Genomic DNA, 26,829 nt, shown 5'->3' on the forward strand with positions numbered 1-26,829 from the left:
TGGAGGCAGGAGATCAGCTTGATGGAAAAAGAAGAGGCCATGAGGTAGCCATTCATCCGTGCTTGCCACTAGCCAGCAAATTACCTCCAAGGCAGCCTGAGACCCCAGACGGCCATCTTAAGAACGTTCATGGAGGTGATACCCCAGCAATCTGTGAGAGAGCAGATTACTATATGAAGAGAAATCCTTGCCACCCATGGTGATATTGGGAACAACATATTTTTTAAAGAAATACTTATATGTGGGAGTAAGGGAGGGTTGGATCAATGTTTGTTGTTAGTGGAGGGATTGTTGGGATTTAGGGAGGGGGTTGTTGTGTTGTTGTGGGTGTGACCGTTGAGGGTCAAGGAGAGAGCTGTATGTTGTATTATTTAATAAATGTAGTTTAAGTGTGGTTTTTAAAACAATCATTCCATATTTAGGTTTTCATGGGAGGATGAGAGTACGAAGTGAAGCTAAGAGATGTGGAAGAGAGACAATTACTTGTGCATACATTTGCAATACTTAAGTGATCATGCTTACCATCTTCTGTGGGCTGGGCAAGAAAAAAATGGCAAAAAGTATTCTTCTGCACTGAGCGACCTAATGATTGCCGCTGCAGTGTGAGTCACGGATTGTACCATCAGCGATGACGTTCTAGAGGATCACTCAGGCGCCTGCAGGTGGTAAGTGCCCATCAATGAGTGAAATGCACCCCTTGATGCAAAGGAGAGCAAAGTGTTATTTGCGCTACTCTAAAGGCAACCTTCCAGCACACAAAATATCACTGGAAATAAATATTTTATCAATTCTTTCCACCATGCTGTGTGACTTTTCAGACGTTACAGTCTTGATAAATGTGCCCCTTAGTGCTGATGGTAATCCAACACGTGTATGCTCGATCACCATATTTTCTTTTCAGGAAATCCATGTTTTATGACAACATTCAAACTAACCAAGCAAAGGAAACTTTCCACCTCTATGGTGCACGTGCTGTAACCGTGGCTGTAAGGGAAGAGGAGCTTGTAGAGATCATTCTAGGGAAGCAAGCAGGGAAAAGTAGCGTTAGCTTCCATAGCTTCCGTATTCTTCTGCAAAGCGGCATTTTTGAACATTTTTGTTGCAAAGCAGGAGCTCAGCAAGCGTGACATCTCTTTGCTCCAAAAGGCAGTCTAAGTAATATGGGGCCTCATTTAGGAGGCTGTGCGTCACTTTTACGCCGCTGGTGCGTCACTTTTTGTGACGCACCAGTGGCGTAAAAAATGTGCCTTGTTGCGCCATATTTACAAAGTGACGCATCTAGGTAAATACGTCACTTTGTAAACCCCTGCGCCACATTATACCTGCGCCAGGTATAATGTATGCAAAGGGGGCGTATTGACGCAAGGAAGGGTCGTGGAAGTGACGCAGTGAAATCTATGAGATTTCACTGCGTCACTTTTAGGACGCCGTTGCATCAAAATCTTGCGCCTGCCTCACAGCAGGCATAAGACTGACGTAGGCCCTTTCACATGGGGCTTGGCCCATGTGAAAGGACGCATTGCTGGAGTTGTGTCACTGTTGTGATACACTCCAGTAATGCGTCAGTTTTGTGCTTACAGATACGTCATAAATACTGACGTATCTGTAACTCCTTGCGACATGATGCGTCATACATTAAATATGACGCATCAGGAATGTCGCAAGGAGTGCGCACTGAGAAGTGACGCATCGCTGCTTTCACGCAGCGATGCGTCATTTCTCATAAATGAGGCCCAAGGTATATAAGGTACTGATGCAGGGTATTTTAGGGAAGATGCTGAATTCTGACTCTGACCCAAACTCAGCATAATGTATGTGGAGAAACTACTCTTGGATTTGCATTATTAAGCATAATTAAGACTTAATAAAAGAGCAAAATATATCAGATATCTTTTCTTTTGGGGCTAAGGAGAACTACCAAGTGTGACCCCAGTAACATTAGGGCGTACACGACAGCTGATGTGCATATTAGTGAGACATCGAAGATTAGATAGAATGTCATTTTAAGGTCCCAACACCTGTGCAAGCGGTGAACTTCATTGGGAGACCCAGCCAAGGGAGTAATTCAGTGGGGCGGACCAGTGGTAATGAGTGGGTGCTGTTGTGGCCAGTAGTGGCAGGGTCAGCAGCGGTAGAAGCTGCAGCAAGGGCAGAGTGGGCATAGCTGTGTTGGAAAGTGTCCCTTGTATTGCTGTCTTCGATTTCTTGGTTTCTGAAAGTGAAGGAGAGCGCAGACCGAATGGCGAGGTCAGGCGTTGTCCTCATCTCTCCGTTCTGCTGCTCCCCGCAGGAACATGCGAGCTGAGCCCTCGCAGCATATGAGACGATGGGAAATCAGTAGGCAGCCCTGCCAAGTACCACGCATCAGGTGTTAGACTAATGCATTTTAGTGCGGTGCGGTGGGCTGCATCACCGCACTAAAATGCAAAGTCTCACATTTATTTTTGAAATTGGTGACTGACAAGCGGGAAAAGCTGTGCGCCGCTATTTCCACTCATTGAGCAAAGCACTGACATATGCTGCTCTGGCAGCTGCAGTATGTGTGACAGGCTGCTCTACACTGCAGTGCACTGCTGCTCTGCCCTGTTGTTGAATTCAATACATGACCTGACAGGGTTGCAGGAGACTGGCTGTCCCCAGGGGTCTCACACTTACAGGTCTGTATTATCTGACCTTCTTGCATTGTAAATATATTTAATTTTAGAGGGTCAGCCTAAGGGTGTACCGTCACTGCTTTCCTCAGGCTGGCCAGGTGCTGCGGTGGGATGGCCAGCACTCCACTCTCAAGTTAAAAGTGAGTGACTGGGACAAGCTGTCAGAGTTTGATCCTGGTCAGAGCACTGAGAGTGGGGGTGGGTGTCACCTCAACACCCACTGGATTGCAGATCAGAGAGCAGGTCACACTCCCTGACCTTCATATGTGTAAACTCGGCTCCCAAACGTAATGGAAACCATGTAGGTAATCAAATTCAGCAATGCCGCAGAGGCGGCTTTAGGCATGTGCAAGCTGTGCACCTACACAGGGCCACCAAACCCCAGGGGCCACCACGGCAAGACATATCCTTAATATAATAATCCTCTGAGGATGGATACATATTTGCGTGGCGGCCCCTGACAGGGATTTGGCGGCCTCCGGCTTTGTTCCACTTCCAAACACCCTGACCCCCTCCCCCGTTCCTTCTCTACTCCGCCCCACCCGGACACCCTCTTACGGGGCCCCCTTCCTACGCTCCCTGCCCAGGGCCACCATGAGCCTAGAGCCGCCCCTGAATGCGGTCATGTTTTTACTTTATGCTACAGTTTATATTTGCAATTTTAGAAGATATTTTTTCCTACTGCTTGTACTCACATCACCATACCTGTACGCAGTTCTTATCTTTATTATTCAGTTAATAAAAACCGTAGTGTACAAACAGAGTGACGCATGTTAGATTAAAATTTTAAAATGTATAAAATCGTGATCAGGTTCTTAAAGCTGAGCGTTTATGCAGTGCAGTTACAATGATATTAACGAACTTCCCAGCTCTTGCTAAGGCCTGGGCTGAATTGTTACTAAAACACAAAGTCGCTGCTTCGCTGCAGTGTCTCAGTGATTGTTCCCGAAAGACGGGGATCAGTAGGCGATCAGTAGGCGACGTCGATCGGTGGCAAAGAATGGGCAACAGCAAAGCAGGTGGAGCCAGGACTCATGTATGTAATTGCAAAAGCTGCAAATGGGCTGCTCATTCCGCCAAACCCACTGTGGGTTAAAGTCAAAGATTCGTAGGGCTAGCAGCCTCATGTATAATACTTTGTTGGGAGTCTGGGGGTTGAGGGAGTAGTTAAAGTATGATTGAGGTTTCCCCTTGATATATGATTCATTCAAAGCGGTGAAAAGTTCGTTTTTAGATAGCCCAGCGACATCAGTCTGAAATGAAACTGAGATGATTTGTTTTGTTATTGTTTTTTTCCACGTTACCAGAGGGATAGTTGGGTTAGTGAGAGAGGTTGGTTCAATCTTTAATGTAGAGATGGCAAGGTGCAACTGTATATGCCATGGGGAGTGTTCGTCCTTAAACACAGCTTGTAGTTGCTCTTTCAAAGATTGTCCTGGTGCTCGTAAGGTGTGTATATAGTATTTGATTAGGTCTCCCAGGCAGTAGAGGTTTGCACATGTCAGGCCCAGATCGAGTCTCATCCTCGACCTCCTCACATGCTGCGGAACGGAGAAGATTTTCTTATAAGCTTTTGTTTGTAGGTTTCCCAGAAATACGTCCATTTTCCCGGGAAAGGCCAAGTGGCCGTAGGTCACTGCAGGTAGTAGTTTGGCCCGTAGCACCCTTAGGATTGGTTCGGCTGAACGGCTGTGCAGATGACGATTCAGGTGCCTCAGGCTATGAATGATCCCCATACCCTTAGGCCATAAGTTTCTAAGGTGTGCTGTTTGGTTTGCCCTAGCATTGAACCAAACTCCTAGGTAGTTGTAGCTGGTACAGGTCGCTATTTGTGATCCCCCTGCTCTCCAAGGAAGATTTTTCTTTTTGTAGCTCCCAAAGATCAAAATTTTGGTTTTTGATTCATTCATCACAAGATGGTTCTTTGTATTGTATTTATTGAGAGCAGTGAGCGATCTTTGCAATCCTATTTTCGTATGGTCCATGATGATGATGTTGTTGGCATATTGCATTGTCTGTAGGCGCAGCCCGCCCAGTTTTGGGGCAGCCAGGGCTGCGTCTGCCAGTTCCTTTGGTAGATCAGCGGTGTAGAGGTTGAATAGTAGCGGGGCAAGTACACAGCCTTGTTTTAGGCCGTTTTCAGTTGCAATTTTTTGGATAATGTTTGTGCGCTAGTTTTAATCCTAACCCAGGTTTTGTGATGCAAGGATATCAAGGCTGAGAGAAGATGAGATGGTATTCCCCAGGAATTTAGTTTATTCCACAGCGTCCCTCGGTTGACCCGGTCGAAGGCTGCTCTGTAGTCCACAAAGCAGCAGAATAAAGGTAGTTGGCGAGCCAGGGTAGCTTTCCGCGACAAGTAGGACAGTGCCATTATGTTGTCCATTGTAGAACAGCCTGCTCTAAAGCCTGACTAGGAGTGAGGAAGGATGTTGTTTTCGCTGGCCCAGTTTTCAAGTTCCGCCAATAAAACCCGGGCGTATGCTTTGGCTTCGATGTCCAACAGGGCTACTAGTCTATAATTGTCCGGATTTGAGAAGTTGCCCTTTTTGTGGATTGGGTGTAGGATTGAGCCCTGCCAAAAAGGTGGGATTTTGTCTGTGAGAAAAGCATGTTATTATCATGCTTACATATTTGTTTAACTATCATCAGGTTACAAGGGCACTAGTGCCCTTCCATGTCTGTTCTTTCCAGTATATCTTCTTAAGTGTTTCTTGTTGCTCAAATGGATGTAATTTCTCATACTTATGTGCCTGCCTTGTCTTCATTGCTTGATTTTTGCTTGGCGAGATAATGTCACTTATAGTTGTTGAATGTCACTCATATTTACATTGAAATTATAAAAATGTCACACATACGCAATCTGAAACCTTGACAGCTGTGGTGGGGGTGCTCGGCTAGAGGTTAGTGGCGTGGAGATTGCTCCGTATCTCGGAAGAGGAGGAGCAAGCAACGCAGCTTGGTGCGAGGGGGGAGAGCAGCAGCTTAGATCCGCTGCGCCCAGGTTTAGCCCAGTGCCTGAGGAGGTGGCCTGTTTAGGTTCAGGTGTGGCCTACTGTGGCGGGTGAGCTCCCACTTCCCCATAGTGCATTAACCATCAAACCTTATCAACCCTGAGTGAATCTCATGATTCCTATACATCTGTCTGTCAATAACACTCCTGCTCCTAGATCTAAAGAAGAACAGGTCTGACCGGGCCCAAATCATCCTATTGGGCATTGAGGAGAGTGTGGTATCCATAAATCTTGGGATTGACCATCCTTACTTCGATCAGGATGTCCCTACGGGAGGATCTGCTATCGCAGTAAAATGGCAGCTTATCTGAACCCATGTCTTTACAATCTCCACCTTCATACATGGAGATTGAGCGGCAACAACTGAACACCTTTGACCATTCTCCTAAGATGGTTAATATTATGTAGGCAGCCAAGCATCCCTCAAAACTTTATGGCCTGTCTTTGAGGTAAATTTGTGGCTTGGTGTTGTTATGGGTAAATTGACCCCCTTCAGCCCAAGCTAACTGACGTTTTATTATTTGTTTTGTCCCTGACCCTGCAAGGCCTTGTCCTGGGTACAATTAGTGAGTAGCTGTTGGAAGCAGGTGTCCCAAATGCGAGACCCGGGACTCCTCACTCAACGTTAGGCCAAGTAAGGACACCGTTTGAGATAGCCCTGCTCACTCCCTTAGTAGTTTGGCGCAAGGAGCCAGGCCTATCTCCAAGGCACAAATATACAGTATGTGCAACCACACTCACAGCAACCCACTGGTGACACTACAAATGGACTCCACATGAGCTTGATGAAACAAGTATAAACTTTATATAAAAAGATATACGATCAGACCACACAATACAAAAACTAACATAAAATAAAGGGTAATATTTGTTCCGGCTGGCTGGTAGGTTCAAATCCCAACCAATGCTTTCAAAATGCTATGCTGGTCACAATGCTAGAATCACACACGTTGCAATGGACAAACAATAGTGCGCTGCATAATGATACAATCCTGTGCTGGGCAAAGGAGAAATAACACATTGCGTAACGAAACACCCCGGTATCTTGCAATGGCAGAAATAATGCAATACGTACCACTACAATCATATACTGCGCAATGAAGGAATAATGCAATGCGCCACACCCCAATTATGTACTTTGCAATGAAGAAATAATGCAAGGCGCAGTGCTGCAATCATGTACTTTGCATTTTAGGAATAATGCAATGCGTAGCTACAATCATGTACTTTGCAATGAAGAAATAATGCAATGCGGGCCGCTACAATCCTGTATCTTGCAATGGAGAAATACAACAATCGTGTACTTTGTTATGCAGAAATAATGTCAGGTGTCATAAGACAATTCGGCAGTACGTTAGCAGCAATATTGGCAATGTGTATTATGACAGTCAGCCTCTTCGATAACAGTTGCCCCCCATACGTATGAACAATGACATAAAGTACAGCTTCTCCACTCTGGCCCCAGTACTACCACTCCTTGGGCCCCAGTGCCCCACTCTGAGCCGTGGCAAAGGCTCACATCGCCAGAAGGACTGAGAGGCCGAGAGAGTGTCCCTCTGAGCCCGTAAACCCCCCAGGCTGTGATCCACGTTACCTTGGGGCGCGACCCCACTCTCCTCTCCTCCTTCAGCGAACTGGGCCTTCCGTGCAGAACTTTCTCAATGGGCATCATCGGCACGGCCTGGCAGCTCAGCTCCTCTGGGACTGCCGGTCATGGCCTCGACTGTTAGAAAGGTACCAGGCAGCTGCAGGGCACACGTACCCAATGCCTCTGAGATTATGTTACTCCAGGTGCACGTTCATCACTGCACCCTCCGGGTCTCTTCTGGCACAAAGCCACACACACAACGCTGAAGGGAATTCACGTCGACTACGAGTGCACGTTCACCAGGCACACCTTCTTGCCGTCTCAGTTGGCAACAAGACATGCACACCGCGCTGCAGAGACTCACTTTCTTCTGGTGCACACAATGATCAGCCGATCACCTCCAATGTCCCAGGTTGCGCCAAAGCACGAACACTGCTTCACTGAGACTTACTCCAACTCTGATGCCCCGATATCCAAGCGCACTTCACCAATGCCTTCGGCCGCACCCCAATACGCTCACCGTGTCCGAGCCTCACTTCTCCTCCGGCGTACTCGATGACCAGGCGCTCTTCACCAATGCCTCCGGTGTACCCCGACAAGCACTTGCGTGTCCGAGACTCACTCCATGACCAGGCGCGCCTCACCAACACCTCCTGTGCCCCACGAAACGCACCCTGCACATCCGAGACCCCCTTCTCCTCTGATGCACAAGTTGACCAGGTGCTCTTCACCAACGCCTGCGGTGCACCACGAAACGCACCAAGCGTGTCCGAGACTCGCTTCACCTTCGAGGCACACATTGACCAGGCGCTCTTCACCAATGTCTCATGTGCACCACGACACGTACCCAGCACGTCTGAGTCTCACTTCTCCTCGGTGTGTCTAAGATCACAGGGCACACCTTCCGATGGTCTCAAGCTGCCACAACACTCGCCCACTGCGTTGCTTGAAACTTCTCCGGAAGCTTTTATGTTCCTGTGTTTCCAAACAGGGAGCCAGCTCACCTCAGGCCCTAGGGGTACCAAGTCAGCACAAAGCACAGTCTTCTTTAAGCAAGGGGGCCCAGCACACAAAGTACAGTCCCAACAGCCTCTTCCTTGGTTAAAACAGCAAACTGAAGACCAGCCCCAGATCATGAAGCAAGGGTCGGTCCTTCCCAGCAGTCTCTTCAGTTGTTCCTTCCTTAGCAGAGGTTCCTCTTGACCATGAAATGGGTCCAATCCTTTTCAGTCTCAATCCATTTCTATTCCAACGTTCAGGGGTCTCAGCTCTCATAGCTATACCCCTAAATGTCTTTAAAGTGCGTTGTGCTCAGGGGTCCCTGAACCCTGCCTAAATCATTTCTGGGTGTCTCCCTCACAGTGTCACATTTCTCCCTTTGATACTGTGGGTCTGGATCTTTAATCACTCAGCAGGGGATAGGTTAATTGTTTTATAGCTGCAACCAAGACCTCCCCTAGCTCCTCTCACCTCTCAGATCCAGACAGCCAATCCACATTCAGCAGGGACACACAGAATGCTTAAAGCACATAGTTCAGCCACTTTCTAAAAGAGTGGTTTCTATACACACAGGTTCTCGGCAGATCTGAAGGCTAAGAAACTAGCCCTAGGGAAAGCTGAAGGCATATGGCGATGTGACTATAATCCTAATTTAAAGATCACTTTTATGTCCTTATTAAAAGACTACAAAACAACTATTCTTCAAACGAAGGCAGAATATTTCTCTGCTAAAATATTAACCTTTACTAATAAAACCAAAGACATTTTCTCCATAGTGGATGAACTTTCAAAGCTAGACCTAGTCATTGCCAAACCTGCTCCACCGCAATCTCTATGTGACTCTCTCAACACTTTTTTTATTGAGAAAATAGTTACCATCAAAGCTAGCATTTCGAAATCCTCCACCTACCTGGCCTCTCTTCATTCTTGTACTAATCCGGCATGTTTAGACCAAATTCCTTTTATCACCAGAGATGCCTTTCCTGCCCTACTTAAAAAAGTGGGATAAGGCTCGCCTTCGGATATCTGCCCCCCCCATATTTTGAGTACATTTTTTTACGCTGCCCAGACCCTCCTCTACTTCTTCTTAATAATTTCCTTGTTCAAGAGATTGTTCCCAATTTATTTAAGATGGCGGAGGTTGTCCCCATTCTAAAAAAACCCAGTTTGGATTCTTTAGCACCCAGCAGCGATCGTCCTATTTCTCTGCTGCCTTACCTGAGTAAGGTTCTGGAAACTCATGTTGCCACCTGCCTTTGCTCCTTTGTAGAGCAATCCCATTACCTGGATTCTCATCAGGCTGGTTTTAAACCAGAACACTCTACTGAATCTGTGATCTTGGCAGTTATGGATGAGTTGTGAAGAGGAGCCGATCGGGGCTCTACCTAGGCCCAGGTACTTCTTGACCTGTCGGCTGCCTTCGACACGGTCTATCATCTTCTTTTGATCGAATGTGTCGGCTGTGCTGGAATTCAGGATATGTCTTGGAAATGGACCACATAATTTCTTAGTAACCGCTCTCAATCGGTGCGTCTTGCTAGTTTCAGGGCAGAGCAGACAGAATTGAGTTGTGGGGTCCCGCAGGGGTCCTCTCTCTCACCCTTACTTTTCAATCTGTATGTCCTCTTCTTAGTTCTGTCTTTGCGTAAAAGAGAGGTCGTGGTCTTCAATTACGCTGACGATCTTCAGCTGATTTTTAACATCAACACCTCTGTATCATCTGTGTCCAGCTTCCAATATACTATGAGTTTCATTAGTGATTGGATGAACTTCAATCAGCTTAAGTTAAACCCATAGAAAACGGAGCTGATTTTGGACGGGTGGTTTGGCCAACCCTTTGAATTCCAACTTTTGGCCTCCACCATTAGGGAGTCCCCCTCTCCCAGTCAGCTTGGTAAAAAGTCTGGGAATTGTCATCAGTAATGACCTAACTATGAAGGCCAAGTTCAGTTCAGTGGTCTCTGCATGTTTTTTTCATCTCTAAAGAATTCGGAAAATTAGCAGATTTTTGTCCACTGAAGCTTTGACCCAAGTTATGCTTGCTTTAGTTATCTCTCACATTGATTATGTGAATTTCCTGTACACTGGTATTCCAGCCTACCAGTTACATAGGATGCAATTGGTTCAGAATCAGGCAGCTAGGCTTATTTTTGGTCCACCCAAGCACCAACGTACGAGCCCATTATTTAAAAGCCTTCATTAGCTTCCTCTACCCCAACGCTGCCTGTTAAAACTGGGCTGTATCATCTATAAAGCTATTGGCTCTCAGTCGAAAAATGGACCAGGTTTAAGGCTTTAACCTATATGTTCCCTATTAAGCACAATAGAGCCCCCCGCTATCTGAAACACCTAGCCCACCCCTATGTACCTTCCCGCACTATTAGGTCTGCCACACAAGCTAAATCCCAGGTCCCCAAGATAAGACTTTCCCGTATGGACGGTCTGTCTTTTTCATATTTGGGCCCTGTATTATGGAGTGCTCTTCCTCTTTCTCTGCGCATGCAATCCGACCTTCTCCTGTTTCGAAAGTCACTTAAAACCTGGCTATTCCACCAGTAGATTGTTTTTACTCTGCTGCTCCTTTGATAGTGCCGGGAAACCCTTGTTGGGTAGCTGTTTGCGCTCATACAAATTTAATCAAATAAATAAATAAATAAAATAAAGCCCTCTCTGGACGTGGCTCTGCCTTCATTGCTTCTAAAATACAGAGTTATATTCCAGCTTGTGATCTACGTTTATCAAATAAAAATCTGCTGGTTTACCACAGTTTCAAACAAAAGAAACACGTAGGTCTCAGATATACGATTCTTGCCCCCCAGTTCTGGAATACCCTTCCTTCCAATTTGCGCACCGCTGGCTCTTACATTGAGTTTAGAAAGCTACTCAAGACCTGGCTATTCACTGAAGCGTATCACTAAAGTCGTTCACTGTTACATATCTGCCATCCTCCCTCAGCGCCAAGAAACCGCCTGGTGAACGTGCGCTCTACAAATCACTTTTAACATAAAATAACATCATAACCAATTCTGTCCTATGGGCAGGATGGGTTTTCACCAGTGAAAAATGAAATGGAGTGTTTTTCACTGTCAGGACATAGCACACACCTCAGTATATGTCCTGCCTTTTACTTACACTGCACCCTGCCCAGGGGTTACCTGGGACCTAGCACAGGGGTGCCCACTGTGTATGCAAAAGGAAAAGTAAGACCTGACAAGTGGTTGAACTTGTCAGAACAACCTGCTAACCTAGCAAACTGCGTGCTGGCCCTCCACTGCAGGCCTGAGTTCCCTTCTCCGCGCACCGTTGCATTACCAGTCCTGGCACACACAGTGCACATAACTAGGGACTTTACTAGTAAGGAAAACAGACCAATCATGGCCAACCAATTACCATTTCACTTTACACAAGGAATACTTGTACTTTGACACTGATCAGCAGTGGCAATGTACATGAAGCATCTAAATTGGCAACTCCATGTCAGGAAAACTGTCTAGGGGGAAAGCAAAAAGTTTAGGGAACTTTTGCCAAAAAGGCCTAGTCCTACAGTAGCTTTTGGATTTTGTTTTCTTTTTGGCACTTGCTGGACGATCCCTCTTTGTTCAAGTCTCCTTTTGTGAGATGTTTGAAAGGGTTACACCATGTGTTTCTTTCCTCTCCCTTTTTCATGCCACAGTGGGACCTTAACTTGGTTTACACCTTTCTAATGTGCAGTCCATTTGAGATGCTTCACAGTTGTCACTTGTGCCTCCTAACCCTCATCAACATAACATATGCACAGCATTTATGAGTGAGCTTTAAGCCACTGTACAACACCTTCTTCCCAGACAAACTGGTTCTGCAAACTCAGGCATCCTTTTGGCCAAATGTTGTGAGGCCGTTCGACGTCGGTCAAAACATCACCCTGCTGGCATTCTATGCTCTACTTTACCACTCTAAGGAGAAGGAGTAACTCCATCATTAGAACCTCAAGAGGGTGCTGAGCTTCTACATAGAGGATTTCAAAGACCACTGGATGGACATTCAGCTCTTTCTGGGGTTTGCTAGAATGAAAACAAAGGCAAGGCTGGGCAGAAGAAAACCATCTTCCACTGGATCATGCTTTGCATGAAGACCTGCAACACACTGGATAGAAACCATCCTCCGCAAGGCCAACCACAGCTACCACTGCATTAGCATGTAGAGTCCCTGTCTTATACATTTGTGGGACAACTAAGTGGGGGTCCCTCCATACTTTCAAGAAGAATTATTGCCTGGACCACATTTTGCCCATTATGCCCTGCAGGACTGTCTGCTTTGAGTCCACTCACAGACTTGCCTCCATAAAGCTAATGACGTGTTTCATACCTGGCCTATTGTAGTTTTCCCTATGTTAGACTCACTGTGCACAACACAAGCCACAATAGCTTTGCACAGGCTACTACATAATCACGTTTGCTTCTGTGCCACATTATATTTTCAATCAGAACATGAAATTGTTTTCTTGTTCTTTTCTCTCCTGGAATTTAGTCTGAACAGTAGACAAGGTCAAACAACAATGTCCCTGTTTATTTTGTTCTGTTAAGGCACTCGCACTTAGACACAACACAGAAATGCAGCTGTTGTTTATGAACATGTGAACCTTGTCATATAATTATCCACATCACTGTAACACACAGAGACAGACCGATATTTCCTGAGCGAAGATCATGGCTGTATCTGAGATATAATGCATGTATCTGTATATGCTGAGGTATGGGGCTGCTACTAATCCCAGAGATCTTTTGCTGATTAATCAGTTTGCTTCTGAAAAAGTGGATGAGGGGTAGGTTATTCTGTCTTATAATATGACATGGCTTTTCATAATATACTCAATATTGACAATGCTAATTGTATTTTTGTTAGGCAGTTGTTTTTTATTTGTAAACGTGTACTGCATTTCAGAGTACAATAGTTTAAATAAACATTTTAAACCTCTCTCGTGTCTCTTTCATTTCTGGCATGTCAATTCACTTGTTCTGGTTATGAGTAGGGGGCAAGTGAGATACCATAACTAGTCGTACTCAGTCAGGCTCAGGGTACTGAGGTGGTCTGGAGACTCAGGGGCATATTATCAAGAAAGGTTGTTACATTATCGCCGCTTTTATCGGCAGGAAACTGCCGATAAAGCGGCGATAATGGGTTTGATAATATGCTCTATGAATTCCAATCGAAGCCCATGTTCGATGTGAAGACATCTAACATGGGCATCGATTGGAATTGCATAGAGCATATTATCAAGCCCATTATCGCTGCTTTATCGGCAGTTTCCTGCCGATAAAAGCGGCGATAATGTAACAACCTTTCTTGATAATATGCCCCTCAGTCCCTAACTACTAATGTTCTATGGTCCCAAGCATAACTTTGTTCCTGAGCAGAATCCCTGCAACAGTAATACTTTGGTATTTATTCACAAGGTGAGTAATCTGCAGCTAGAAGTCTCTATCAGAAGAAAATTACTTACCTTCAGTAACACTCTTTCTGGTAGAGACTCTATCTAACCTCAGATTCCTCATTGACCTGCCCATCCTTCCATTCTGTGATTGAACTTTATCCATTAATAAAATGCCAAGTCTAGGAATCTGTATATGCTTCACACATCATTTCCAGAGAAGACTGGCATTGGTGAGGAGTTGCACACTACCATCTACTGGTGCACAGAGGTATTGTAGAAACGTATTCGGATCTAGTGTGAAGCCTGGGGAATATTCATTACATGAGGAATCTGAGGGAAGAAAGGAGACTGTCACTGTCACAAACACAAAACTAACTGACCATGTATCCAGCACCCAGGGTCTTCAGATCCTGGACTTACCACCGGCATGCTGTCCCTACACTATAGTATTGACAGGGGTCCCAGCATGTAGCCAGGACAGAGAAGAAACAACAAGAACCCTGATTAATAAGGCAGCACATTGGATGGCCAAAAACACGAATGCGAGCAGACTCCACCATAGGCACATTCTCATGGCAAGGAGGGTGGCAAGGATAGGAGCTAGCAAGAAGAAGTTTGCAGGGGATTGTGTCATCGTAAACCTTAGATATCCAGAGTTAGTTAGGGACTTGCTCTCCTCCCGGCAGTGTGGTACACATGAGGCAGACGGGGAGTCATGCATCAAAATGTTGCCCTTGAGCTTTTTTTACAGGGACACATTTAGAGAGGTAGGCAATGCAGGCCATAGGCGGCTTAGGAATGTCCCAGCCTGGGAGGACTGGCCCAAACCAGTAACCAATAGTTATGCCCCACTCGATAGTGCATTCATTTTGGATGAATTAGATTGACTGGGAGCAGGGGAGGGAGCTGAAGACGTTAGAAGACAGGAGAGCCCCCTTAGGACTGAAGCAATAGGAATGGCATGCACAACCAAGCCAACTAACCCAACCTCCCTGGAAATGCAAGGGGCGCAGTTGAGGGAGGGCACTGAACCACTTGTCAGACGTCCAGAGACGCCACTAGCATCAGGGAAGGGCCCCACGGAGATTAGTACAGATAGTCCTGCTTCCAGCGAGATTAGAGCGGTCTCATGGATTATCGCAGGACTATCGGCTAAAATACACAATAAAGAATGGTTAGATTATATTAGAACATTTCACATCATCTGCCTCCAGGAAACCTGGGAAACTAATATTAGTGCTCCTCATCTAGATGGATACAAAATGTTTTTTGTCCCGGTACGCAAAACAACCATGGGGCGGGATAAGGATGGCTTGATCACTTATGTGGACCTGACAATGCAAGGGATTTGGGAAGACTTGGGTTGGGATTCGGAAGTCATGCAGGGAATTAGGTATAGCAAGAAGGAACTAAAATTAATTATTATTAATCTTTATAACGCAATAGTGGCGGCACAAACAACGCTAACATTGTGTGCGCTAGACGACAGGCTGGATGGCATACAGGAGATAGGGGATATATCCACTCAGCTAATATTAGTGGGCGATTTCAACTGCCACCAGTGCCCCTTCCTGAAATGGCTGGTTATAGGGGTGGGTAACCCAATATACCCTTGCGGGCTTGGGCAATCGATATGTTTAAAGCAGAAAGTGCCAGCAAGGGATTTATTGAAAAATCAAAGTTATGCAGTGTGATGAAGTCTATATTATTAAGACTTGTCAGCTGAGCAAAACAGTCACTGTTCTTTGTAATATTATCTGTTTTCAGACCCTATAGAAGCTACCACACTAGCCCTATATAAGTCAAACAATTTAAACAGTTTATCAATACTTTTTGTGTCTTTGCTCAATAAATGAACTTTTGAAAAAAGAAGAAAGTAAAGCAACACGGAAAAGTTTGTTCTTCAAAGAAAATTATTATTTATATTCTTTTGAGTTCAAATTATCAAGTTTTCAAGGGTACACAGATAATGGTAATTGCATGTAAATCTTAGGTAAACGGAAGTGACAAAACAATCCATTAGTGCATAAGAAAAACAATCCAGTCTGACAAAAATATATGTAAAATTGACTTCTTTTAGAAATAAATAGAAAGTCAAGTGCAGGATGTAGAAATGGACTGGTATGTCGACGTTTCGGTCTCAAAGGTAATATCCAAAGACCATCATCAGGACAGTGAATTTAATGCAATGTAGATGACCCCTATAAGAAAAGGTTATAAAATTAACAAACATTCTTAACAAGTGTTGCTACCATGTAACCATTTATAGACATATGTTTGAACTATTTACATTGCAGAAGTGAATGTAAAAAGAGTAGCTTAACAAACTGGTCAGTGTGGTGACAAGAGTGTTGGCTTACGAAATTACATTTGAAACTTAATCTAAGATATTCCACACAATGAGATAAATGCACTTACTTATGATAAAATTAGAGCAAGCTGTGAAAAATCAAAGCTGCAGTTCTACATGAAGGTTCATTACCTGTGAGAAATGGATATAAGTGAGGTCAGATGAACCTACAGTGCGCGAAAATTGATGACTAGATTTGTCTCGATGAGTACAAAAGAGACCAACTTCATTGGTTTTTACCTTAAGGGATCGCCAAATCTCCCCTGTAGTTGTGTCCATACAATCAGGCCGATTGATGTCTAATCCTTTTGTTTTTAATCTAAGGATTCCAGTGTGCTGAAATATATAACATTTATTTTGTGGCGTAGTATTTGAATAAGTTAGTTTGTTTATTTCAAGGTAAACGAATATATAAAAAACATCATTTGATCTTTTGCAGAAATCTGTGCATGATGTTTTGGCAGAAGTTGGCTGCGTGATGGAACAAAGTTATATTTAGCTCGAGTTTAAGCAAATATTAAATAAAGCATAGTGCATCTACTCACTGGTTGTGGGCAAAAAACTAGCCCATAGTTTATTATAAATAAATCACGAGACCAGCCATTCTAAAGTCTGTGTAAACGGAACCCAAATGGTGCTCCGAGTTAAGCTTTTCTAGTATAGACCCAACAAGAAATCTCTGTTGGTGTGAAAATGAATGCTATAACATATTATGTGAAGCTTGTTTAAAAGACATCATCATGAGTGGCTTTGATGCTAAAGAATCTCCGTAAGCGGACTCAAAGAGAAATGTACATATAAACACAGTGCGAACATCATATAAAACAGCACCTACAGAGCAAGGCTGAGTTTTAAATCACAGTCTATGGCTTCAACTCTACAAATCTCCGAGAGAGATCCCAGAGACAAGAATATACACAAACAATGCGAGCGTATCGCAACGCGACATCTACTTAGCGTAGCTACGTGTTGAGCCCGCTAGTCGGAGTTCTGTACTTACTTTTGAAAAAACGGCGTAACAGACGTGAAGGCTCCTCAACGTCAGGTCAAAGGTGATCTGAGGGTTGAGCCAAACAAAGTGTATTTATACTACCCTGACGTAAAACGTGGTACTCACGTGTCCTGTCTGTAAACAGGATGGCTGTTGATTTATACAAACGACTGCCATTTTAGAGTGGTCACATCGCTGTATTGTAACAGATGAAATCAAAAACGGTCAATTGATCGTAATAACGGAGTGACATCCATATATATATCGGCATGTAGAAAAACTTTTTATAAATGTCTTTAAATAAGAGTAAGGTGTCATCATGTGCACAAGTTAAATCGATAATCAGTGGTCAGATACATAAACGGATGTTGTTACTCATGTTTGTTCACTATATAGGTATCAAATTCCTATATAGAGTAAAATATCCAAGCCGGTATTGACAAAATCACGCACTTGGGGTTTGCCTATTTCTCCGATTGTGTTCATCAGTTAGACCCTCTATTTACTGAATGTCTGAATAGAGAAATATGTGAGATACATATAATTAAGAGTTCTTATAAAACTGTCGCATTTCTGAGGCGCGCACATTCTTTGAATTCATGACATAATAGAACTTTCAAATCATGATGCATGCATCTTTATACATTCATGTACAAAAATATATACCAAGATATCCTGCGACCTGAGTAATACTGTAGTAAGGTGTTGGTTTAAGATACCTCTAAATATCTGTCGCAATTAAGTAGCGCTCACATTCTCTAGGTAATTTTAAGGTTATACTCTTGTGGGAGATTATATCAGCTTGGTTGAAGAATATCAAGTTATGCAGGCTAATGTGTGCCATTCAGTGGAAGAGTTTAGTCCATTTCTAACACTGTTGGCAAACTCAATCCATTGATTTTCTTTTAAGGTCAGAAGCCTGTCTACATTTGCTTGTCTGATAGTTGGTTTGACTATTTCTATGACCCACCATTTTATCTCTTTTTCACTGTGTTTAAGCTGAAGAAAGTGCTCCACCAGTGGTGCATTTTCTGTTTTACACCTGATCCTGGACTGGTGTTGTAAGATTCTTTGCTTAATCATCTGTGTGGTTTTACCTATGTATATCATGCCGCAAGGGCACTGTATACAGTAAACCACATTCTTTGTACGACAGTTGGAGAAGTTCTTGATTTGCATTGTTCTACCATTGAGATTAAATGATTTGATGTTGTCGGTGGTTTCACAGGCAGTACATTTATTGCATTTATAATGACCTATCACAGGGGCCAGTTGTCTCATATTTTCGACAAGATTTTGATTGTCATTTTCGTATGCATGCACTAATCTATCCCGTAGGTTTCGGCCACGTTTGAATGAAAAGAGGGGTTTATCTTTGAGTTCTGGTAACTCTGAGAGCAGTGGCCAGTGTTTTAGTATAACCTCTTAAGTTGGTTACTGAGGGTACCAAAGGTGGTGACACAGACTAGGGGATTACTTTCATTATGTGTACGGTTGGTAAGTAGCAAATCCCGGTTGTTGTACCACGCTCTCTTCAAAGATTGTTTAAGGAGTTTATTTGGATAACCCCTTGCAGATAGTTTGTTCTTCAGAATCTTTGCCTCTCTAAAGTAATCTGTTTTCTTGGTACAGTTTCTCCTTAAACGGAGAAATTGCCCAAAGGGTAAACCATCTCGCAAGGCCTTGGGATGATGGCTATTGTACTTGAGGAGGGTATTTCTGGACGTGGGTTTAGTATAAAGTGTTGTATACAACGTATTCTCTTCGCTCACTTTGATTGTGATGTCAAGAAAATTCATCTGGAGATTATTGCTTTCTAGGGTAAATGACAGGTTGGAGTTTCTTTCATTGAGCCACACATGGAAACTAGACAGAAGGTCTTTGCTGCCTCTCCAGATCATAAAAACATCGTCTATATACCTGAGCCAACAAGATATGTTAGCCAGGTAAGGATTCAATGGGTGGTAAATGAATATTTTTTCAAATTCAGCAACATAAATATTAGCGATGTCTGGAGCAAAAATTGCCCCCATGGCCACCCCTTTAAGTTGTTGGTAATAGGTTCTTTCGTAGAGGAAGAAATTCTCACACAGAGGGATTCTGATACATTCCAGTATGAAGCTGGTTGGTACCTCATGTGGTCTACTGCGACTGTCTAACAGGTCTTTCAATATAGCCAACACCTCGGATTGAGGAATGTTCGTATAAAGGCTTTCTATGTCCATGGTTACCAAATATTCTTCATCAGGATTGAAACAATGGTTTTCCAATTTGTTAATGACTGATGTTGTGTCTTTGATGTAAGTATCAGATCCTATGTCGAAAGGTCGTATAAAGTGATCAGCATATTCGGCAAGGGGTTTTAGTATCGAATTACAACCTGATTATCTGATTAACTGATTATCGATTTAACTTGTCCACATGATGACACCTTACTCTTATTTAAAGGCATTTATAAAAAGTTTTTCTACATGCCGATATATATATGGATGTCACTCCGTTATTACGATCAATTGACCGTTTTTGGTTTCATCTGTTATAATACAGCAATGTGACCACTCTAAAATGGCGGCCGTTTGTATAAATCAACAGCCATCCTGTTTACAGACAGGACACGTGACTACCACGTTTTACGTCAGGGTAGTATAAATACACTTTGTTTGGCTCAACCCTCAGATCACCTTTGACCTGACGTTGAGGAGCCTTCACGTCTGTTACGCGGTTTTTTCAAAAGTAAGTACAGAACTCCGACTAGCGGGCTCAACACGTAGCTACGCTAAGTAGATGTCGCGTTGCGATACGCTCGCATTGTTTGTGTATATTCTTGTCTCTGGGATCTCTCTCGGAGATTTGTAGAGTTGAAGCCATAGACTGTGATTTAAAACTCAGCCTTGCTCTGTAGGTGCTGTTTTATATGATGTTCGCACTGTGTTTATATGTACATTTCTCTTTGAGTCCGCTTACGGAGATTCTTTAGCATCAAAGCCACTCATGATGATGTCTTTTAAACAAGCTTCACATAATATGTTATAGCATTCATTTTCACACCAACAGAGATTTCTTGTTGGGTCTATGCTAGAAAAGTTTAACTCGGAGCACCATTTGGGTTCCGTTTACACAGGCTTTAGAATGGCTGGTCTCATGATTTATTTATAATAAACTATGGGCTAGTTTTTTGCCCACAACCAGTGAGTAGATGCACTATGCTTTATTTAATATTTGCTTAAACTCGAGCTAAATATAACTTTGTTCCATCACGCAGCCAACTTCTGCCAAAACATCATGCACAGATTTCTGCAAAAGATCAAATGATGTTTTTTATATATTTGTTTACCTTGAAATAAACAAACGAACTTATTCAAATCCTACGCCACAAAATAAATGTTATATATTTCAGCACACTGGAATCCTGAGATTAAAAACAAAAGGATTAGACATCAATCGGCCAGATTGTATGGACACAACTACAGGGGAGATTTGGCGATCCCTTAAGGTAAAAACCAATGAAGTTGGTCTCTTTTGTACTCATCGAGACAAATCTAGTCATCAATTTTCGCGCACTGTAGGTTCATCTGACCTCACTTATATCCATTTCTCACAGGTAATGAACCTTCATGTAGAACTGCAGCTTTGATTTTTCACAGCTTGCTCTAATTTTATCATAAGTAAGTGCATTTATCTCATTTTGTGGAATATCTTAGATTAAGTTTAAAATGTAATTTCGTAAGCCAACACTCTTGTCACCACACTGACCAGTTTGTTAAGCTACTCTTTTTACATTCACTTCTGCAATGTAAATAGTTCAAACATATGCCTATAAATGGTTACATGGTAGCAACACTTGTTAAGAATGTTTGTTAATTTTATAACCTTTTCTTATAGGGGTCATCTACATTGCATTAAATTCACTGTCCTGATGATGGTCTTTGGATATTACCTTTGAGACCGAAACGTCGACATACCAGTCCATGTCTACATCCTGCACTTGACTTTCTATTTATTTCTAAAAGAAGTCAATTTGACATATATTTTTGTCAGACTGGATTGTTTTTCTTATGTACTAATGGATTGTTTTGTCACTTCCGTTTACCTAAGATTTACATGCAATTACCATTGACTGTGTACCCTTGAAAATTTGATAATTTGAACTCAAAAGAATATAAATAATAATTTTCTTTGAAGAACAAACTTTTCTGTGTTGCTTTACTTTCTTCTTTTTTCAAAAGTTCATTTATTGAGCAAAGACACAAAAAGTGTTGATAAACTGTTTAAATTGTTTGACTTATATAGGGCTAGTGTGGTAGCTTCTATAGGGTCTGAAAACAGATAATAATACAAAGAACAGTGACTGTTTTGCTCAGCTGAAAAGTCGTCATAATATAGACTTCATCACACTGCATAACCTTGATTTTTCAATAAATCCCTTGCTGGCACTTTCTGCTTTAAACATATCGATTGCCCAAGCCCGCAAGGGTATATTGGGTTACCCACCCCTATAACCAGTTATTTAGCGCAGACAAGCTCTGCTGTGGGCCACTTCCAAGTGGTTGAATAGGTTACCACCTGTAAACTTTGTCCCTTGATGTCTGAAACAGAAACACTTTCGTATACGGAGGAATATGTCCAAAAAATAGCAGCTGGACCCTCCCTACTGGGTAACAAAAGTACAGCTACACAGTTACCTTATGAAACCGATCTTATCCAACTAGAAAGACTGAAAAAGAAGTTGGTGAGAACAGAGTTACATGCCAAATTTCTCACTGACTGTCTTAACAATAATATCATCCCAACTGGACTACAGATCAAAAATATTCTGATCATCTTTATAGATGATAATGAATTCAAAATTAACTTCAGCTTTGCAGCTAACAAATGCTCGAGGACTTGGATGGTCCTAAGCATTGAGACTGCGTCCAAACAAATCATCCTTTTGCTGAAGGAAACTGAAACTATTGAGAATAAGATCAACTCTGATAGTAACATCACGAATACCAAGGTGCTCCTAGATAAAGTTTCACAAACCATCAAAGAATTCGAAACTTTCAATGCACAAAAGAAAACTGATAAACTCCAAAAAGATATACGCAGCTACAATTAAGATAAGACATACCCTTATCTTCAGAAAGATTTTTACGAACCTCAGAACAACTATAGAGGTCCCCAACAATTTCAACAGAAACGAGTGACTTTCTCAGACACAGGATCTGAGACAGACTCAGAGCAGGGAGGTCAGTCCAGATCTAACTTTGACCAACAGCCCTCCACCTCCCGACAATCTGTTTTTTTAGGACAGGACAGGAGAAGAACAGGGCGACCCCGGAACAACAGGGGCGGGAGAAGGGGATGGTTTCGGAATCAGTACACCCCGGGCCAGCGCCAAACACGAAACCAATACTACGAATGGTAGAAGGCAACAACTCCATTCCTATATTCAATATTTCCAACCATATATTGACCGAACTTGAGATTGAAGTCCTCTCTGCGGGACTTTCTTTCGTACCTACCAATAGGAACAACCAATTTCAAACTAAGCTAGAGCTATACAAGTTCTTCAGAACTGTTAGACTCAAAAATTACTTTTCCGAAAAAACAACGAAAGGGGAAAGAAATTTTACAGGTCTACATCCACCATCAGCCTTCTTTCCACTTAACAACATGGTAGCAAAAGAAATTATGACCTTTGAGCAAGCAGTCCTGATAGAAACAGAAAACCTTTTTAAACAGATGCCATTTGCTAGAAACAATCTTAGCAAGGAGGAACTAACAGCTTTGAAAAATTTAGAATCATTACCAGGCACCCTGATTAAGCCAGCCGACAAAGGGGGAGGCATTGTCCTCTGGGACAAAGTCGCCTACAGAAATGAAGTCCTTAAACAACTTTCAGTCACGGAGAATTATAAACGACTCTCTGTTAACCCAACACCAAAACTACAAAAAGAAATTTCATGCTTAGGCCAAAACGGTTTAGAAGGAGGTTGGCTCTGTGAAAAAGAAGCAATGTTCTTAACCAACAAAGCGCCCACAGTACCGGCGCTATACATTCTCCCTAAGGTGCACAAAAACACCACTGAACCACCAGGGAGACCCATATTGTCAGGTTGTAATTCGATACTAAAACCCCTTGCCGAATATGCTGATCACTTTATACGACCTTTCGCCATAGGATCTGATACTTACATCAAAGACACAACATCAGTCATTAACAAATTGGAAAACCATTGTTTCAATCCTGATGAAGAATATTTGGTAACCATGGACATAGAAAGCCTTTATACGAACATCCCTCAATCCGAGGTGTTGTCTATATTGAAAGACCTGTTAGACAGTCGCAGTAGACCACATGAGGTACCAACCAGCTTCATACTGGAATGTATCAAAATCCTTCTGTGTGAGAATTTCTTCCTCTACGAAAGAACCTATTACCAACAACTTAAAGGGGTGGCCATGGGGGCAATTTTTGCTCCAGACATCGATAATATTTATGTTGCTGAATTTGAAAAAAGATTCATTTACCACCCATTGAATCCTTACCTGGCTAACATATCTTGTTGGCTCAGGTATATAGACAATGTTTTTATGATCTGGAGAGGCAGCAAAGACCTTCTGTCTAGTTTCCATGTGTGGCTCAATGAAAGAAACTCCAACCTGTCATTTACCCTAGAAAGCATTAATCTCCAGATGAATTTTCTTGACATCACAATCAAAGTGAGCGAAGAGAATACGTTGTATACAACACTTTATACTAAACCCACGTCCAGAAATACCCTCCTCAAGTACAATAGCCATCATCCCAAGGCCTTGCAAGATGGTTTACCCTTTGGGCAATTTCTCCGTTTAAGGAGAAACTGTACCAAGAAAACAGATTACTTTAGAGAGGCAAAGATTCTGAAGAACAAACTATCTGCAAGGGGTTATCCAAATAAACTCCTTAAACAATCTTTGAAGAGAGCGTGGTACAACAACCGGGATTTGCTACTTACCAACCGTACACATAAAGAAAGTAATCCCCTAGTCTGTGTCACCACCTTTGGTACCCTCAGTAACCAACTTAAGAAGGTTATACTAAAACACTGGCCACTGCTCTCAGAGTTACCAGAACTCAAAGATAAACCCCTCTTTTCATTCAAACGTGGCCGAAACCTACGGGATAGATTAGTGCATGCATACAAAAATGACAATCAAAATCTTGTCGAAAATATGAGACAACTGGCCCCTGTGATAGGTCATTATAAATGCAATAAATGTACTGCCTGTGAAACCACCGACAACATCAAATTATTTAATCTCAATGGTAGAACAATGCAAATCAAGAACTTCTCCAACTGTCGTACAAAGAATGTGGTTTACTGTATACAGTGCCCTTGCGGCATGATATACATAGGTAAAACCACACAGATGATTAAGCAAAGAATCTTACAACACCAGTCCAGGATCAGGTGTAAAACAGAAAATGCACCACTGGTGGAGCACTTTCTTCAGCTTAAACACAGTGAAAAAGAGATAAAATGGTGGGTCATAGAAATAGTCAAACCAACTATCAGACAAGCAAATGTAGACAGGCTTCTGACCTTAAAAGAAAATCAATGGATTGAGTTTGCCAACAGTGTTAGAAATGGACTAAACTCTTCCACTGAATGGCACACATTAGCCTGCATAACTTGATATTCTTCAACCAAGCTGATATAATCTCCCACAAGAGTATAACCTTAAAATTACCTGGAGAATGTGAGCGCTACTTAATTGCGACAGATATTTAGAGGTATCTTAAACCAACACCTTACTACAGTATTACTCAGGTCGCAGGATATCTTGGTATATATTTTTGTACATGAATGTATAAAGATGCATGCATCATGATTTGAAAGTTCTATTATGTCATGAATTCAAAGAATGTGCGCGCCTCAGAAATGCGACAGTTTTATAAGAACTCTTAATTATATGTATCTCACATATTTCTCTATTCAGACATTCAGTAAATAGAGGGTCTAACTGATGAACACAATCGGAGAAATAGACAAACCCCAAGTGCGTGATTTTGTCAATACCGGCTTGGATATTTTACTGTATATAGGAATATGGCTGAGATACCCGCCACCCCCTCTCAACACAAATACCCAAGAATGGGAATACGGAAACGTTTTCTGAACTTTTGGAAGGCGGGAGGGAGTTACCCTCCCGGCCGTATTTATTAAAATATGAAACAAAAATTAAAACATTAAAATAACAGTTTCATATCATGTACAATTTCATTTCCACATAACGATGTTTTGGCTGACCTTAACATATTTCTAATACAAAGGTTCTCCTAGCGGATACTAACATCCTACAAATACATTCTTAAATTGAAATTGTACATCCTAACGTTAAGGGCCAACGGCAAGGTCGTAACCGGTGTCAGATCCCTAAACCAGAACTACCCCCTCAGTTGTGAGGGGCGGCCGCACAGAGGACTGTACCTACTGTGCACATACCAATTTCCCTTGTCTTGACGGGGGCCCCAATTAACTCGACACCATTTTATGGTCGTCCGAGGACTCGTGTGAGGTGTCTAGAAGGTAGCGTAGACCCCCCTCCCCACCCCACACAACTTACCACATCTGCCGTCGCAGATGTCCTGGCCCCGGGAAATTCCCAGGAGGGGCCCGTAGCCCCTCCTATCCAGGGAGGGGCCTTGACCGCCTTCCCTTTCCTTTCGGCGTCCCATCCTTAGAAGGGACCGCCTCCCCGTTGAGGGGCCAATGGCCACCTCCCCCCGGGCGCTCCCATCCGTAATGGGTGACGCCCCCCCCATAGGGATCTTCCAATAACTGCTCACCGATCATGACCTTACCGCCCGACCGAAAAAATTAATACGACATTAAACTAAAAAAGACTAATTACTAAAAGACACAGATGCTCAAAGTATGAACTGTCGAAACATCACTGATCAACACTGGTGCAAAACTTTATTCTATAAAACATACTGTAAAGAATTATCCACTTTATTGCATAATGAATCACGACTTTAATCAACAACCTGTAAGAAAATTGCGTTTACCATCAAAACTTTATTTCAAACCACTTGCTGTCTTCAGGGGCTGGTGGGTGGGTCAAAATTGGCTCTTCGTTCCGTCTCGAGCTCACGTGCAGCGGGGAGGTGCAGCTTCAGAGCACAGGAACAAGAGGATGCTACTTTGGCTTGTCGCTCCTTATATCCTTCTTCGGGCGGGCGTAAACCCGCCTCCGCCCGCCTCCGGGGGCGTGGCTGGCGGCTTCGGTGTCTAGGACAACCCACTCTAGGGCGGGAAAAAGCGCGCCCCGGCTACGCCACTTCGGGCATACCAGCCGAGACTCGCCTCCCGCCCAAGATGGCTTCCCGGGGGGATCGGGGTACTCCACCATACGTTCGGGGGGACCGATTGGTCGCCCCTTTCCATATGGCTGAGATACCCGCCACCCCCTCTCAACACAAATCCCCAAGAATGGGAATACGGAAACGTTTTCTGAACTTTTGGAAGGCGGGAGGGAGTTACCCTCCTGGCCGTATTTATTAAAATATGAAACAAAAATTAAAACATTAAAATAACAGTTTCATATCATGTACAATTTCATTTCCACATTACGCTGTTTTGGCTGACCTTAACATATTTCTAATACAAAGGTTCTCCTAGCCGATACTAACATCCTACAAATACATTCTTAAATTGAAATTGTACATCCTAACGTTAAGGGCCAACGGCAAGGTCGTAACCGGTGTCAGATCCCTAAACCAGAACTACCCCCTCAGTTGTGAGGGGCGGCCGCACAGAGGACTGTACCTCCTGTGCACATACCAATTTCCCTT

The sequence above is a fragment of the Lissotriton vulgaris genome, chromosome 2_1 (genome assembly GCF_964263255.1).
Source record: "Lissotriton vulgaris chromosome 2_1, aLisVul1.2, whole genome shotgun sequence".
In the NCBI taxonomy this organism is placed as follows: domain Eukaryota; kingdom Metazoa; phylum Chordata; class Amphibia; order Caudata; family Salamandridae; genus Lissotriton; species Lissotriton vulgaris.